Genomic DNA, 12,942 nt, shown 5'->3' with positions numbered 1-12,942 from the left:
CCCAAGCCTTCAAGAGGCCAGTATGGCTGTTATTTATTTATTTTGTTACTTATTTATTTAATTTTTTGGGTTCTTTCCACATAATTGCACCGCATCTCAGATCTTTAATAAATAATTTGTAGGTCCTGAACTGCAGACAGCTTTGCTCTCTGCCATGAGAGCCTGCATTAGCCAAAATATTTACCAATATTTGAAAGCCATTAGAATCAGGAGGGAAGTGGGGAGGGGTACTCTGTTCTTCTAGAAACAGCCTGCTCTGGGGCTACGGTGCTAGGCCCTCACTCCAGTCCCCCAAGCCGGTCTCTTGGTAAGGCGAGCAAGGCCTGTGTTGCTTCCCTGGGCTCACTTAGTTTCAGCGGGGGATTCCTGGGAGCTCTTCGAGAGGGATGCGGCCATCTCCAAGGGTTCCTGCGGGCTTCTCATGGCTGACGTGGGCTGGTTGCTGGAAGGGACCCCCTTGGTGAAGGGGCAGGAAGCTTCCACATGCTGGGCTGGAGCAGTCTGTCGGGATGACACTCCCTGGGTTTGCCCGACCAGCAAAGGGAGCTCAGCGAGGGAAATCTTCATCGTGCTACAGCAGGCCCTGGCTCTGCTGTGGCGGAGCGTGAAGAAAAGTCTGACCCGGGAATTCCCTGGTGGTCCAGTGGTTAGGACCTGGCGCTTTCACTGCCATGGGCCTGGGTTCAATCTCTGGTCAGGAAACTAAGATCCCGCAAGCCGCGCAGCGAGGCCAAAAAAAACAAAGAAAGAAAAAAAAAGTCTGACCCATCCCTCTCGGCTCCCCAAGAGCCTATGCCTCCCACTTCAAAGGAAAGGAAGGTTTAGTGGACCCAGAAGGCAGACTTAGTGGGCCCATTCTACAAACAAGAAAACTGAGGCTCAACAAAGTGAAGCTTTCTTCCCAAGGCAACACAGCTAGGAAAAGGCCCAGAACCAGGATTTAGACTCAGAGGTGGCTCTGCTGGGCCTCCATTCTTTCCACTAGGCCAGAGCCTTCCAGTGACACAGCCCAGCCTTCCAAAGACTCCTGGCTCTGGCCCACGAGCCTGGAGTGGCCACTAGGGCCGACGGGCACCCCCTGCCACCACCACTGGGCTGGCCATGCTTTCACAGGTTTTTCCCAGCAGGGGCTGGATTTCTGCCCAGCCAGGAATGTGCTCCCAGGATGTCAATTCTAATCTCCCCAGCGCTCTGACAGAATTAAGCTCCAGTTTGTCGGACAACATCCCAAAGTTTCAGAAATCCAGGGCAGACTCTCTAATCAGGCTGCAGGACAAAGGTCTGGCCTGACCCTGTCACTTCCATTTACTCCTCCTGTCTGTCTCCCAGCTGCTGCCTTTCTGCAGCTTCCTCCACCCTCTGCCCTTCCCTGGCCAGCTCAGCCTCCACCGTCTCCTCCAAGCTCCCCTGTTTCTCCGCCCCGAACTTCCCCTCTCTGAGCAGCTGGGCTAATCCTGTTGCCCCACTATCTAAAGCCGAGGAATTCCTATGAGACTGACCTGCCTCTAGCGCTAGGCCTGCTTGCCTCACCTTGGCTGGGGCTCCCTCTGGTTCTCCACCTCTAGGGAGCGCACAGGCTCAGACCTCCTTGGCTCGGGAGAGGGTGCGAAGTTATTCTCAAACTCTGCTTACCCCTGCCTTCGGTCAGTCTGACTTTGGGCCCCCTAACTGCCCCTGAAGCATTCTCTGGCCTTGCCCAGCTTCCATCCTGTTTGAGGGGTCAGCTCGTGGGCTCTGGAAAGCCTTGGCCCTTTGGCCATGCTTGGGGACACCCCTCTGGGCAGAGACCTCCCTTCCTCAACAGAGCCTGGGGGGCCCCAAGAGGAACACTGGGTGGAGGGACAGCAGAAGCAGCCCTGAACATGGGGTGGGCAGGGCCTGCGGTGAGAACGCCAAGCCCTGGCTCTGCCGGGCTGTGGAGCCATTAGAAAGGGGCGAGGAGCACGGGAGCTGGGCAGCTGGGCCAGGAGAAGCACTGCTGTGCAGCCAGCCAGAGGACAGGCCCCCAGGACGCCGGGGAAGCAGAGGGGCCTCCTTCTCCACTACTCACCACGCCCAACACCCAGCTTCCCTTCTACACGGCTCTCAGGTGGACCCAGAGCGCTGACGCCTGACTCGGTTTCCAGAGGAAATCATATGCACAAGCTGGTCGGAAGAGGCAAAACCTTACAGCACGTTCAGAGGGGCGTGGATGGGGGACCGTGAGCTTAAATTTGTTTGGTTCACATCAAAAGACTCCCGGGGAACAGAGGGCACGGGGAGCAGAGTGTGGACAGTCAAGGGGAACAGCAAGGGCTGCTGCACTTGAGCCTGTGCGCTGACCAGAGGCCAGATCAGGGGATGGGGCTCCTCCAGACAAAGCAGGGGCAGGAGGACACACACGGGGTGCAAAGAGACGGCTCAAGGCGGACAACAGAAATGGGAATGTCGTTCTCCTCTTTAGTGGACCCTCCAGAGGCACAAGAAACCTAGAGTGGCCAGGGTAGGGGCGCTCCCCCAGAGCCGCCCAACTGGCAGGAAAGTCCTGGAATGTGGCAGGTAGGCAGGGCCATGCCACAGCTCCTCGGCTTCCCCTGTGACCTGGGTGGAGACCTCACCCTGGGCATGGAGTTCTGTCCTACACAGGCTGTCTCACGCCCTCCCCTCCCCGGCTTCCTCGGCCACGGCCATGTTGTACGGAGTGGGGATCACCATCCTCAGAGCTGCAATGAGGGGCAGCTCCTCACTCCCTGACAGTCCCTCCTGCATCCTGCCTAACATCCCCCCCGCCCCCCATCCCAAGGCTGGCCCTGCCTTCACCAGCACAGCCAGCCGGGAAGCCTGAAGGATTCACCTAGAGCCTTGGGTGAGCTGGGCTGGTGGAGGGACAGGAGCAGGAGATAAACGACACGTCTCTGTAACCAGCCCTTTCTCTAGAAGATTGAAAATAATTATTGTCTTTTTTACTTAATAACAGAAAAATCTACAAAGGTCACCGGTGGAGAGTAGAAGAAGGCCTGCCTATCAGTCCTTTCAAGGAAGTCCCTGAAGTTTCAGTGTACCCGCCTCACTCCCGACAACTCCACAATCCCCCCAAACTCCCAACTTTGCTTTCCTGCCCTTCCTTCTGCCTCGTCTTTCCTTTCTTGCTGTGCTGGGTGTTGGTGAGATGTTGGGTTTTTTTCTTTTTTGCAATTTATCAGCAGATTGTGTGGAGCTGAGTGGTGTGAGCCTCACCCTGCTAAATAAAGCTTTGGTATTTCTGATAAAGCCATCAAATTCCTTATCACACTGACACAAAGTGCATTTAAAGAGACAGACACCCTGTCCCTCCCTTCCCACCAGCCCCTGCCCCCTCCACTCAGTTCAGATTTCCAGCTGCTCAGGCTCTTGTGGATCAGACACCAAATACGGCTCTGGAGGATGTGGGGAGTGGGGGAAACCAAGGGGTGGGCTGCCCTCTCCAACTCCCACCCACCCACGTCAGAGCCGCTGGCACCCTGACCAGGGGCTCAGGTCCACAGGGAGGTGGCATGTGCTTCCTGCCCCAACTCGGAACCAGAGGGAGCAATCAGTAGACACACCCCGCAACAGGGGATGTCCTCATAAACAGCACAGTCCTGTGTTAGGACAACACCCGGCAGCTGCAGGAGGAGCCCCCAGTAAACTGCTGGGCCTACAGGGCTGCTCACTGCTGTGAACACATCTGGTGGCTTCAGCCACTGCAGTATCCACACGGGGTACAAGGACGGGGCCGAGAGGGGCCACTGATGCCCACACAACCCGGGGCCGACCAATGTTCCCATCATGCTTGACCACGGGTTCAGCAAAGCCCTGACTCCTCACACGGCCCTGCAAGGTGGGCGGAACTATCAGCCCATTTGACAGATGAGGAAATCGAGGTTGGCCTGAGGCCACAGAGCCAGCGGCAGGCCCAGCTGAGGCTCCAGCCCAGGCTGGCCAACAGCTCTGCTGAAAGACTCTTTCCTTAATTGATTGCAGAGCTCATGCCCACCTCCCCATACAAAGACAGGCCTTCCTGTGTCCCAGTGCCCCCTCCCCCTTCCCCGGCCCTAGTTTGTCAGTCCAGCCCCTGGGCCCACACACAGCCTGTTGGTTGAGGAATCAAATTTATTATTTTTAATTATTTTGATTTATCAAAGCAGCAGCTACAATCATATTAAACCAACTTGGCTTCTTGGCATTAAACAGATACAGCTGCCCAAGGACTCTCCCACACTCTGTAAATGCCCGGCCTGTCCGTGTGCTTCCCAAGGAGGGCACCCGGGGCACCTTCTCCAAGGACCCCAAATTTGAGGACCACTAGGCCTCCCACCTGCCCTGCCAGAAGCACATGCAGCCAAAGTCACCGAGGTCCAGAGAATGGGAAGGAACACGCTGGGGCCAAGCTGCCAGATACTTTGGGGAACAGTCACCTCCATCGCCCAGCCCGGGAGACCCTTCCAGAGTCCTGACCCACTGGGGAGTCACACGCCCCTCAGCTGGCATTTGCGGGGGCCTATTCTATCCCAGGCCTGCAACTGGGAGCTCAACATAGATGAGCCAGATCACTCTTCAGACCCTGCCCACAGGAATGACTGCCCCCTTTTTGCAAGGGAAGAAACTGAGGTCCACAGAAGGGAGGTGACCTGCCCAAGGCGCACAGCTAGAAACACAGCCAGGCTGGAATCCAAACTGATTCATTTTGAATGAAAACTCCTTTCGACCATACCCCTCTGCTTTCCCTTTAGATCTGGGAATAGTGTTCCTGCCCAAGTGCCGTGGCTACTGGAAGAAGGTGGCAGAAGAGAAAGGACCCTGAAGTTCAAGGTGATGGCCCTGTGGGGCAGTAGCACCAAACCAACAGGTTTCCACAGAATGCCCAGGCCCACCCCAGGGCATAAGGTGGCCCACCTGCAGGGCATGGGGCGGGGGGGGGGGGGCACAGGTGAGCAGATGCACAGCTCAGCCAGGGAGTTGGGCCATGCCCTAGGGTGCAGCCCAATCCCTATGCATCCAGGAGCCTGTGGCACTGCAAGACAAGGACCAGCATTACAACCAAAATTCTAAGCCAAACTGCACACAAAGAGCATGGGGGATTCTGGCAGGTCTGGAAGGGGCACCTCCAGGGTCCAACAGCCCACAGAACACACTGGAGTCAGCTCCCCGCCCCTCAGGGAAAGGCAAATCTTGGGAACATGGGCAGGGCTTCTTGGTGGGGTGAGAGGAGGCAGCAGTGCAGAGACAGAGTCTCAATACAAGTCCTCTGACTTCATGGCCAAGAATTATAGCTGGCTGCCACCAAACCAGGAGCCAGACTCCCGCTGGTCCGCACGGCCCGGAGACCCCGCAATCTGGTGTGAAGAGCTTGGCTCTGACTGCAAGTTCTGAACCCTGATGGGCACTGATAGGCACGTCATCTGGCCTCCCTGAGGTCGAGTTTCCTTATCCATCAAATGTATGCAAAGATAGTGCTGATCTCGGAAGACTGGGGTGAGGATCTGGGGACGCAATGAGTGCAAAGCTCTTAGCAAAGTGTCTACACATTTTCTATGTGCAAAAAGTGGCGGCAGTTGTCATCATCATCGTCACCATCATCACCATCATCACCTAAACACCTGTCTAATTGGGATACGGCACCTGGGATTGTGCCTTTGGAGCTGGTGATGGCAGAGAGACTGAGGAAGCTCAGAAATGTCTAGAAGAGGCCTTGCCCGGCACACCGGCTAAAGCAGCCGACGAGGGCCTAGAGTTCAAGGCAGGAGGGGAAACCAGGATGACTTGTGACAGTCACATTTGCCTATCAAAAGTATACATTCACTCAGCTTTCCATGGGGACTCATGCCCTAATATGGGCCCAGCAGCTTTCTGGGTTATTTCGAGTGTGTGTGATAATGACTCCAGGCTTTGTGTCTGCTGCCCCCAGAAAACCTTCCATCTGGGGAAAGGGATGACGGCTGGCAAAGACTGAGAAGGGCACAGGGAAGTCCAAGGTCAGAGAGTGTGCAGAAAGTAGGCACAGATGGGTAAGCCGAGGGGAAAGGAAGAGCAGGAGGCGGGAAGAGTGGGCTGACCCAGGGGTCAAGCTGAGAGAGGAGGGACAGAGAGCTGGGCAAAGCCAGCCAGAGATCCAGGACACAGGTGGGCACTGGACCACTCCCAGCAAGACAGCAGTGGGGCCTGCAGCCCGTCTCGTCGCCCACAACGCCAGTGGGGACCCCTTTAGTACAAGGGCCAAGCTGGGCTCCTGGGCCCTGGGCAACCACTCGATGCCTGGGGCCCCTGGCTCCTGGATTTATTTACATATAAATGATCTTCTGCCCAAGCTTGGCCCATCAACTCCAGGCTGCACAGGGTTAACTCCAGATGGAAGGGCTGGCTGGCTTTGCCTTCACTCTACCTCAATTTCTACTGCTCCCATCACCTACCTCCCCCACCCCCTGATCTTAGGGAAAAAAACCCATCAAAATAACTATTTTATGTCTCCAAATATGCAGATCATTTTCTTTAATGAAAGATGCTTGACGTCTCCGATCCAATTAATATGCAAATGCAGGAGAGGATTTATTTGTGACATTCTGTCTGGGTGAGAGAAAACAAAAAAGGCCTGTTAACCAAAACACTAATTGCTGTGACTGATTGTCACATATCATCATTTTCCTAGGATCTCCTCCATCCCCAGCTCTCAGGGAGCCTGAAACCAGGACTCACCCACGAGGCATCAAGGAGAAACAGGGCGACCAGCTACCTGGAGGCGTGGCCCCGCCCACCAGAACTGTGTCTGGGGCCAATGAGGGTGGAGGCTCTGACTGGTTTTGGTCCCACAGGGGTGGTCCCGACCATCTACAGAACTTACCAGTTCACCTCCCTTCCTGCAACGCACTTCACCACTTAGGCGCCGATGTCCAGACCGGAAGGGAAGAGGCCTGGTCTCCACTGGATCTGATAGGCCAGGGGAGGCCTCAGCTCGCACACCTTCCTGCCCCGTTCCAGGCCAACTGCTTTTCTGCCGCCTGCTCCTACCTGCTAGGAGGTGGAGGCCCACCAGTGTTCCAAGAAGGAGAGAAAGCCTCTTTGGGTGCTGTTGGTTACTGCCCTCCACTGCCTCCTCCCTCACTTCTCCTGCTGTTTCATCTTGAGGTCCTCGCAGCACTTGTTGAGAGAAGCCACCTGGGGAAACTGAGGCATGGCATGGCATCCTCTCCTTAAGACGACACAGGGACTCTATGGACATGTTTGAAGACGACCAGGGACCCCTTGCAGCTGGGCAGATACCTGCATGTCACCCCCAGGCCCCATGACTGCACTGAAGTGGGTGGGTCAGCTGTCACAGCCTCATCTCCCTGAGCAGCTCAGACCCCTCAGCAGGACCATGGGGTCTCCTTTACGGAGAGAGGGGAGGGGAGTGAGTGTTGATGGATATCTTTGTTCCCAAAAGCCAAGGGGGAACTGGAAAAGATATGTTTTGCTCAAGATACCGGGCATAGGACAAGAGGGTTCTGGGTGCCACACAGCTCCAAACTCAAGGCCAAGGGGCAGAAGAAGATTTGCTAAAGCAGCTTTCTTTTCCACACAGGGGCCAGCGGACAAGAGGAGACTAGAAGGCACAGACTTAGGGCCCTAGTCGCTTAGAAGGCTGATCCCTTACCACTTGAGCACAAACATGCTGGGCGCTCAAAGAAGGCCTCTCTACCTCCCTGTCTCCCCTGTGGAACTCCCCAGAGATTCCAGACACTGAAAACTGGGGGCTGGGGAACCCGTGTGGCAAGGCCAAGGAGCCACGGGGGTCCCTGAGCTCCTCTGTGGGTGCTGGGCCCAGCTGAGGGCACAGTGAGGGCTCTGCATCTTTCAGGAAAAGTCACTGAAGGTCAGCGAAGCAACAGCGATCTAGTGAACACCAGTGCACATCAGCCCAGGGGCCAGAGGCTGCCCCCAGCAGGGCCATGGTGGTGGCGGGAAGGTGGCCTCATCCCACTGACTCCCATCTCAGATGTCCCCAATCTCCTGCCCTGGCCCAGCTGTCTCCCTCTGGCAGCCCCACCACGGCCTCCAGGGAGAGCTGGCGCCAGGGCAGCACAGGGCAGACACTCTTCCCCCCAGAAGGCCTGCCCCCGCACCCCGGGAACAGGCTCAACAGGATGCCATGCGGGGGAGCTTGGAAGCCTTCCGGGAAGAGTGCAGCCCTGGCACCAGTCCCGCCGGGAAGGAGGTGAGCTGGGTCCGCCACTCTGTTTGCCGCTCACCTGACTCGCGCCCACAGCGGCTGAGCACCAATGGGGTGTGTGTGGGTGCAGACGGCAGTCGAGCATCATGGCGCCAGGAGCCAAAGGGGGAAGGGTGGGCGGCTGGGGAGTGGCAGCAGGGTGGCTGGCCAGCTGAACCGTGCTCCGGCTGTAAGCTCCAGGTGTGAAGGCCCCACCCCCAGGGTGGGACCAGAAGAGGGGTCCTCATGGAACACGGAGCCTATCTTACACAATCTGGAAGTACCCACTTTCCCCAGCCTTCCTCGCCACCGTTAGCCGATGAGAGCAGGCAAGCCTTGCTCCTACTTAGCTTGTGCCCACCTGTGGGCACTCACAAGCACAACCTATGGGGCACTGGGGTTCAGGGAACATTGAGATGGTCCCAGTGTGCCATGATTTTGAGCCCCTTTAGAACCAACCCATCTGTACACTAAACTTCCCATAAAGCAGAGGAGTAAGTGGCTGTGGCTCTGAGTGGTCTATCAAAGCCAGATGCCCGCCCCCACCCCACTACCTCCTCCTCCCCCTGGTGCCAGCCTGGAGCAGCACAGGGCGGCCCGGGCTATGGGAGGCATGGTGAGCAAGGTCGGGTGGGGTGAGACCAGCTTCCTAGCACTGGGCAGAGAGGCCCTGCGCTTTGCACGGGCCCCTTCACAGCTTAGAGGGAAGGCCCGGACCCCAGGGCATCATATTGGAGGCTCCCTACCTCCTTCAGTCTTCCTTGGCCCTCCTTCCCCGTGGTACGGCTCCTCCAGGACCAGATGCCTAGAGAACACGTCCCATTGATGCATTTCCACCTAATTCCCTCCCACAACCTGGCTGCTCTCACAGTCAGCTTTACTCTGGCCATCTCAGGTGGCACTGCCTCAGCGTCATGCACCCCAACCCCAAAGCCCTCCTTCCCCTGGACCCTGGGGTTCTCCCTAAGTCCAAGCCACACGAGCACGGGTCAGCCCCCAACTCACACCCAACCTTGCACCTGCCCAAGTCTCTCCGTTCATTCCAGTTCTGGGTGGGGACAAATCTAGAATCTGTTTCCCAAATCCAGGACCTCGGAGCTCTTTCTCCATGGGGTACTTTCAGAGAGCTGGAAGAGTTCCCCCATCTTTGCGGAAAGGGGTGTAACGTTAACGCCACACCGGCTTTAAAAATACCCCAGCATACAATCCACAGGGTTAGAGCAAAGGCCACGTGGTCAGCGCCGGACTATAAATAACCAGCCAATCACATCCCAGAGCCACAGCCCCTCCCCAGCACCAAGAACCTTTCTGAGGAAATCAAAGTGAGCACAACTGTTACCAAGTCACTACTAAAATATTTACCAGCCTGGCGAGGTGCCGAAGGTGCTTGGCACTGAGTGTTTGCTTATTTACAAGGCTGTTTTAAAGGGTAGAAAGCAAAATAAGGTAACCTGAGCTATTAAACCAAGGGGGCCAGGTGGTACCTACCAGCTGTCAGCTGTCCCAGGCACACAGGGAGCTGGAACAGCACTGGTGCAGATTCCCCCCAAAATGGGTCGGAAAAGGGAACAGACAGGCCTTGGTGCTCTGGATTATCCCAACCAGCAGGGGCGGGGGCTCGGGCAGCGGGAGCGGAGAGAGTGCTACAAGTTAGAGGTGCTTCTCCTCCAGCTGCCCCTGGCCTTCTGCATCCTCCCTCAGAGGGACAACCTGGGACACCGCCCTAATCCAGAGGTGGGGGCCTCTGGTAGGGAGAGGGGAGGCACAGAGGCAGGCAGGCCCCCAAGGATGACGTTAGGGGACACACGGGACCTGAGAAAGAGAACACACTCGAGTGTTCTTTTCGTCCTCCTCTTCCTCTTTCTTTGAAGTTCCCTTGTGGTTTGAATTTAATTTTGATTTTCTCAACTTTAGCAGATTGAAGTTGAAATAACCTACAAATTACTTAATGTGTTGTAAATCTGGGGGAAGTCAGGAGTAATGGGGACCACATGTTGGCAGGAAGAAGCCCACCGAGGGCTGAGGGGAGGCGGCCCCCTCAGACACGCAGGTGGCTGTCCCAGGCAGGGACACTGATGCCCATGCTCCCCTGGAAGGAGGGGGCTTGGGCTCCCCCAGGGGAAGGGGTAGGATTCCCAGCTGGCCAGGGAGCCCTGGATGGACACAGTGAGAAAGTGTTAAGACGGTGGACGGACCAAGTCGCCGCCCGGGGCAGCCTGGTGACCGCGGACGGGGGCAGCCAAGTAGGCCGTGTGCCAGGCGCCTGCCAGGCCCCTCAGCCGCGCCAACGCTGCAGTGCTGGCCCTGCTCCCCTCTGGCCTCGCGCTGCATGTGTGTGGCTGTCAGCTGAGCTCCCACCTCCCTTCTCCCCCCTCCCGCCCTCCCTCTTCAGCAGATTTCTCTCAAGTACTAAGCCATATGGTTCCAGTTAAGCTCCATATTTTTCCTTGTCGATTGAAGAGACACACTTTCCTCTTTGCCAGACAGTTTGCAGATTGCTCTGTTGGCTCAATTTCTTATTGGATTTCTCAAAAAACCTGACATTTTAAATTAATTTATAGCCACAACAAAAAGAGTTCAGAATTTTAATGGTGTTGTAAGTAATTTTTAGGTAATCCACTCCAGATTTTGATATTAACCTTTGAAACTGGAGTTCATTCAGCTACTATGTTACAATAGCCAGTCAGATTCCAGGCCTGGGGGAGGCCAGGCTGGGGTAGGAGGCAAAAGCAGTGCTCGGGGGACCCCACTCTGCCAGGAAACCCCAAAAGGGTGGTGCCTGGGGAATCCTGGACCGGTGAGTGACAGTGACAATGGGGCGGGGAGGGGATGGCAGGGGCCCTGTAAGACAGCAGGGCAGGTGCTGGAGAGTAAATGTGGCGGCAAGGGGGCCTGCTGAACATTCTAGAAGGACAGGCAGGACTCAACAGAGGGCAGCATCCCCAGATCCCTCAGTAGCAACAGCAGGGCTCAGGGCATGCGTGAGGCTCCACCTCAGCGCGCCAGGAAATAATAATGATAATAGTAATAATAACGACGACAGCTAACATTTGCTGAGCACTCACCGTATGTCAGGCAATGTATGGAGTGCTGTACACGCATTATCTCACTGACACCTCAAAACCACCTATGGGGGACTTCCCTGGTGGCACAGTGGATAAGACTCCGAGCTCCCAACGCAGGGGGCCCAGGTTCGATGCCTGGTCAGGGAACTAGATCCCACATGCATACCGCAACTAAGAGTTCGCGTGCCACAACTAAGGAGCCCGCCTGCCGCAACTAAGACCCGGAGCGACCAAATAAATAAATAAATGTGTAAACTTAAATGGAAAAAAAACCCCCAAAAACCCCACCTACGGGGTAGCTACTATCACCACGACTACTAATACTAATCATATTAATTGTTAACATTTTTTGACGGCTTACCCTGTCCCAGGTATTAAACGGTAACAGAAACCATGTAAAGAAGATATACTATTCTTATCCTCATTTTACTTAGGAGGAAATGAGGCTCAGAGAGGTGAAGTCAGGTCCCTGGCTCGCCTCACACCTTGTTTCTCCTTTCACAAAATGCTACAAAATATGTACTGCCATCATGGTCCTTCTGGCTGGAGCTAGACGGAGGTGGTGTGGTCCTCCGGGCCGGCCAGGCCAGGGCCTGCCGAGGATGCCACCTCTTCCCTGTACTGCCTTGGGCTCGGCTGAAGGCTGCACGCCAATCCGGACAGAGGAAACTCCGGGCGTGGGGAGCGAAGCCCTCGCCAGCGTCTTTACTAGGCTCTGGCACTAAGCGGCCCCTGCCTGGGTACCGTGCCAGCTTACTACAGCAGCAGAGTGTTAGCATTCCTTTCCTGCAGGAGCTTCCAGGGCACCCAGGAAAGGAGATGCAGAGATGGGGCCCCGGCCAAGGCCGTCCCAGTCCCTGGAGGGTCCTCACTCCAGCAGGGATCCAGGGCTCTGAAGGGAGGCCAGAGAGAGGCTGGACAGGGCTGCCCTGAAACCAGGGGCTGTCCTTGGCCTTCTCCTCATCTTGGGGGCAAAGGATTCTGGGGGTTAGTCAGCCCCTGCCAACCCACTGAGATGTCACGTTAAATGGCACCGGATGGGGCCTCAGGCCAGATTCTCCGCCATCGAAGCAGGGACAAAGGAGAGAGTAGATGGCCGGGAGGAGGACTGGAGCGTCACCGGAAAGGTTTTGACTTGACTTGCTTTGGAAGTGAACAGAGCCTCCAAGCACGCAAGTGAGAAGGACTGAGGGCTGAGTGAGGGCAGCGGGGGTACCTGTGGGAGCCAACGTCAAGCCTGCGGCCCGTTAGGGAGGGCGGAGCGGGAAGAGCATGGGCGGAGGGAGGAAGGGGCCAGCAGCAGCTCTGGGCCGGGCAAAGCTGGGCAACCAGGGTGTAAGGCAGAGAAGTGGCTGCAAGACCACGACCCCATGTCTTTCAAGCCTGGTCTACAGCCCTCAGGACAGGAAGTGGCCCAGGGAAGTGCCTACTCTGGCTGGGTCATCCGTCCATCTATCCATTCACAACTATCTGCCGTTTGCTATTCTGGGTGTCAGGTTCATGCAAGGCCTTGGAAGTCCAGAAGAAAATCCAGCCTCCCAGAAACTCACAGACTCAAGAATCTCAGCCCCTTTATCCCCAGGGCCTGGTGATGCAGCACGGCCCAACAGTGTCCGGGATGACGCGGTCCCAGTGCCCGCTCTCTGAAAGGTTCTGCTCTAGGGTCCCCTTCTTTACTCCCCTCAGGCCTCAAGT

At 56.3% G+C, this 12,942-nt stretch overlaps 1 protein-coding gene and 1 long non-coding RNA gene across 4 annotated transcripts in view; both read right to left on the bottom strand.

Annotated features, from left to right (window-relative positions):
- CASZ1 (castor zinc finger 1) overlaps positions 1–12,942 on the bottom strand; it is a 147,770-nt gene that overhangs the window by 72,837 nt on the left and 61,991 nt on the right. The gene's annotated exons all lie outside the window — the stretch shown is intronic.
- Positions 6,986–9,235, bottom strand: LOC133088955 (uncharacterized). Its single transcript, XR_009700562.1, has 3 exons — positions 9,202–9,235; positions 8,929–8,987; positions 6,986–7,002 (listed from the first exon to the last, which is right to left on the bottom strand). It is a non-coding gene; the product is annotated as an uncharacterized LOC133088955 (long non-coding RNA).

Source organism: Eubalaena glacialis, chromosome 3, assembly GCF_028564815.1.
Source record: "Eubalaena glacialis isolate mEubGla1 chromosome 3, mEubGla1.1.hap2.+ XY, whole genome shotgun sequence".
Lineage (NCBI taxonomy): Eukaryota > Metazoa > Chordata > Mammalia > Artiodactyla > Balaenidae > Eubalaena > Eubalaena glacialis.
The sequence above is the reverse complement of the archived record's forward strand: the minus strand, read 5'-3'. Positions and strand labels throughout refer to the sequence as shown.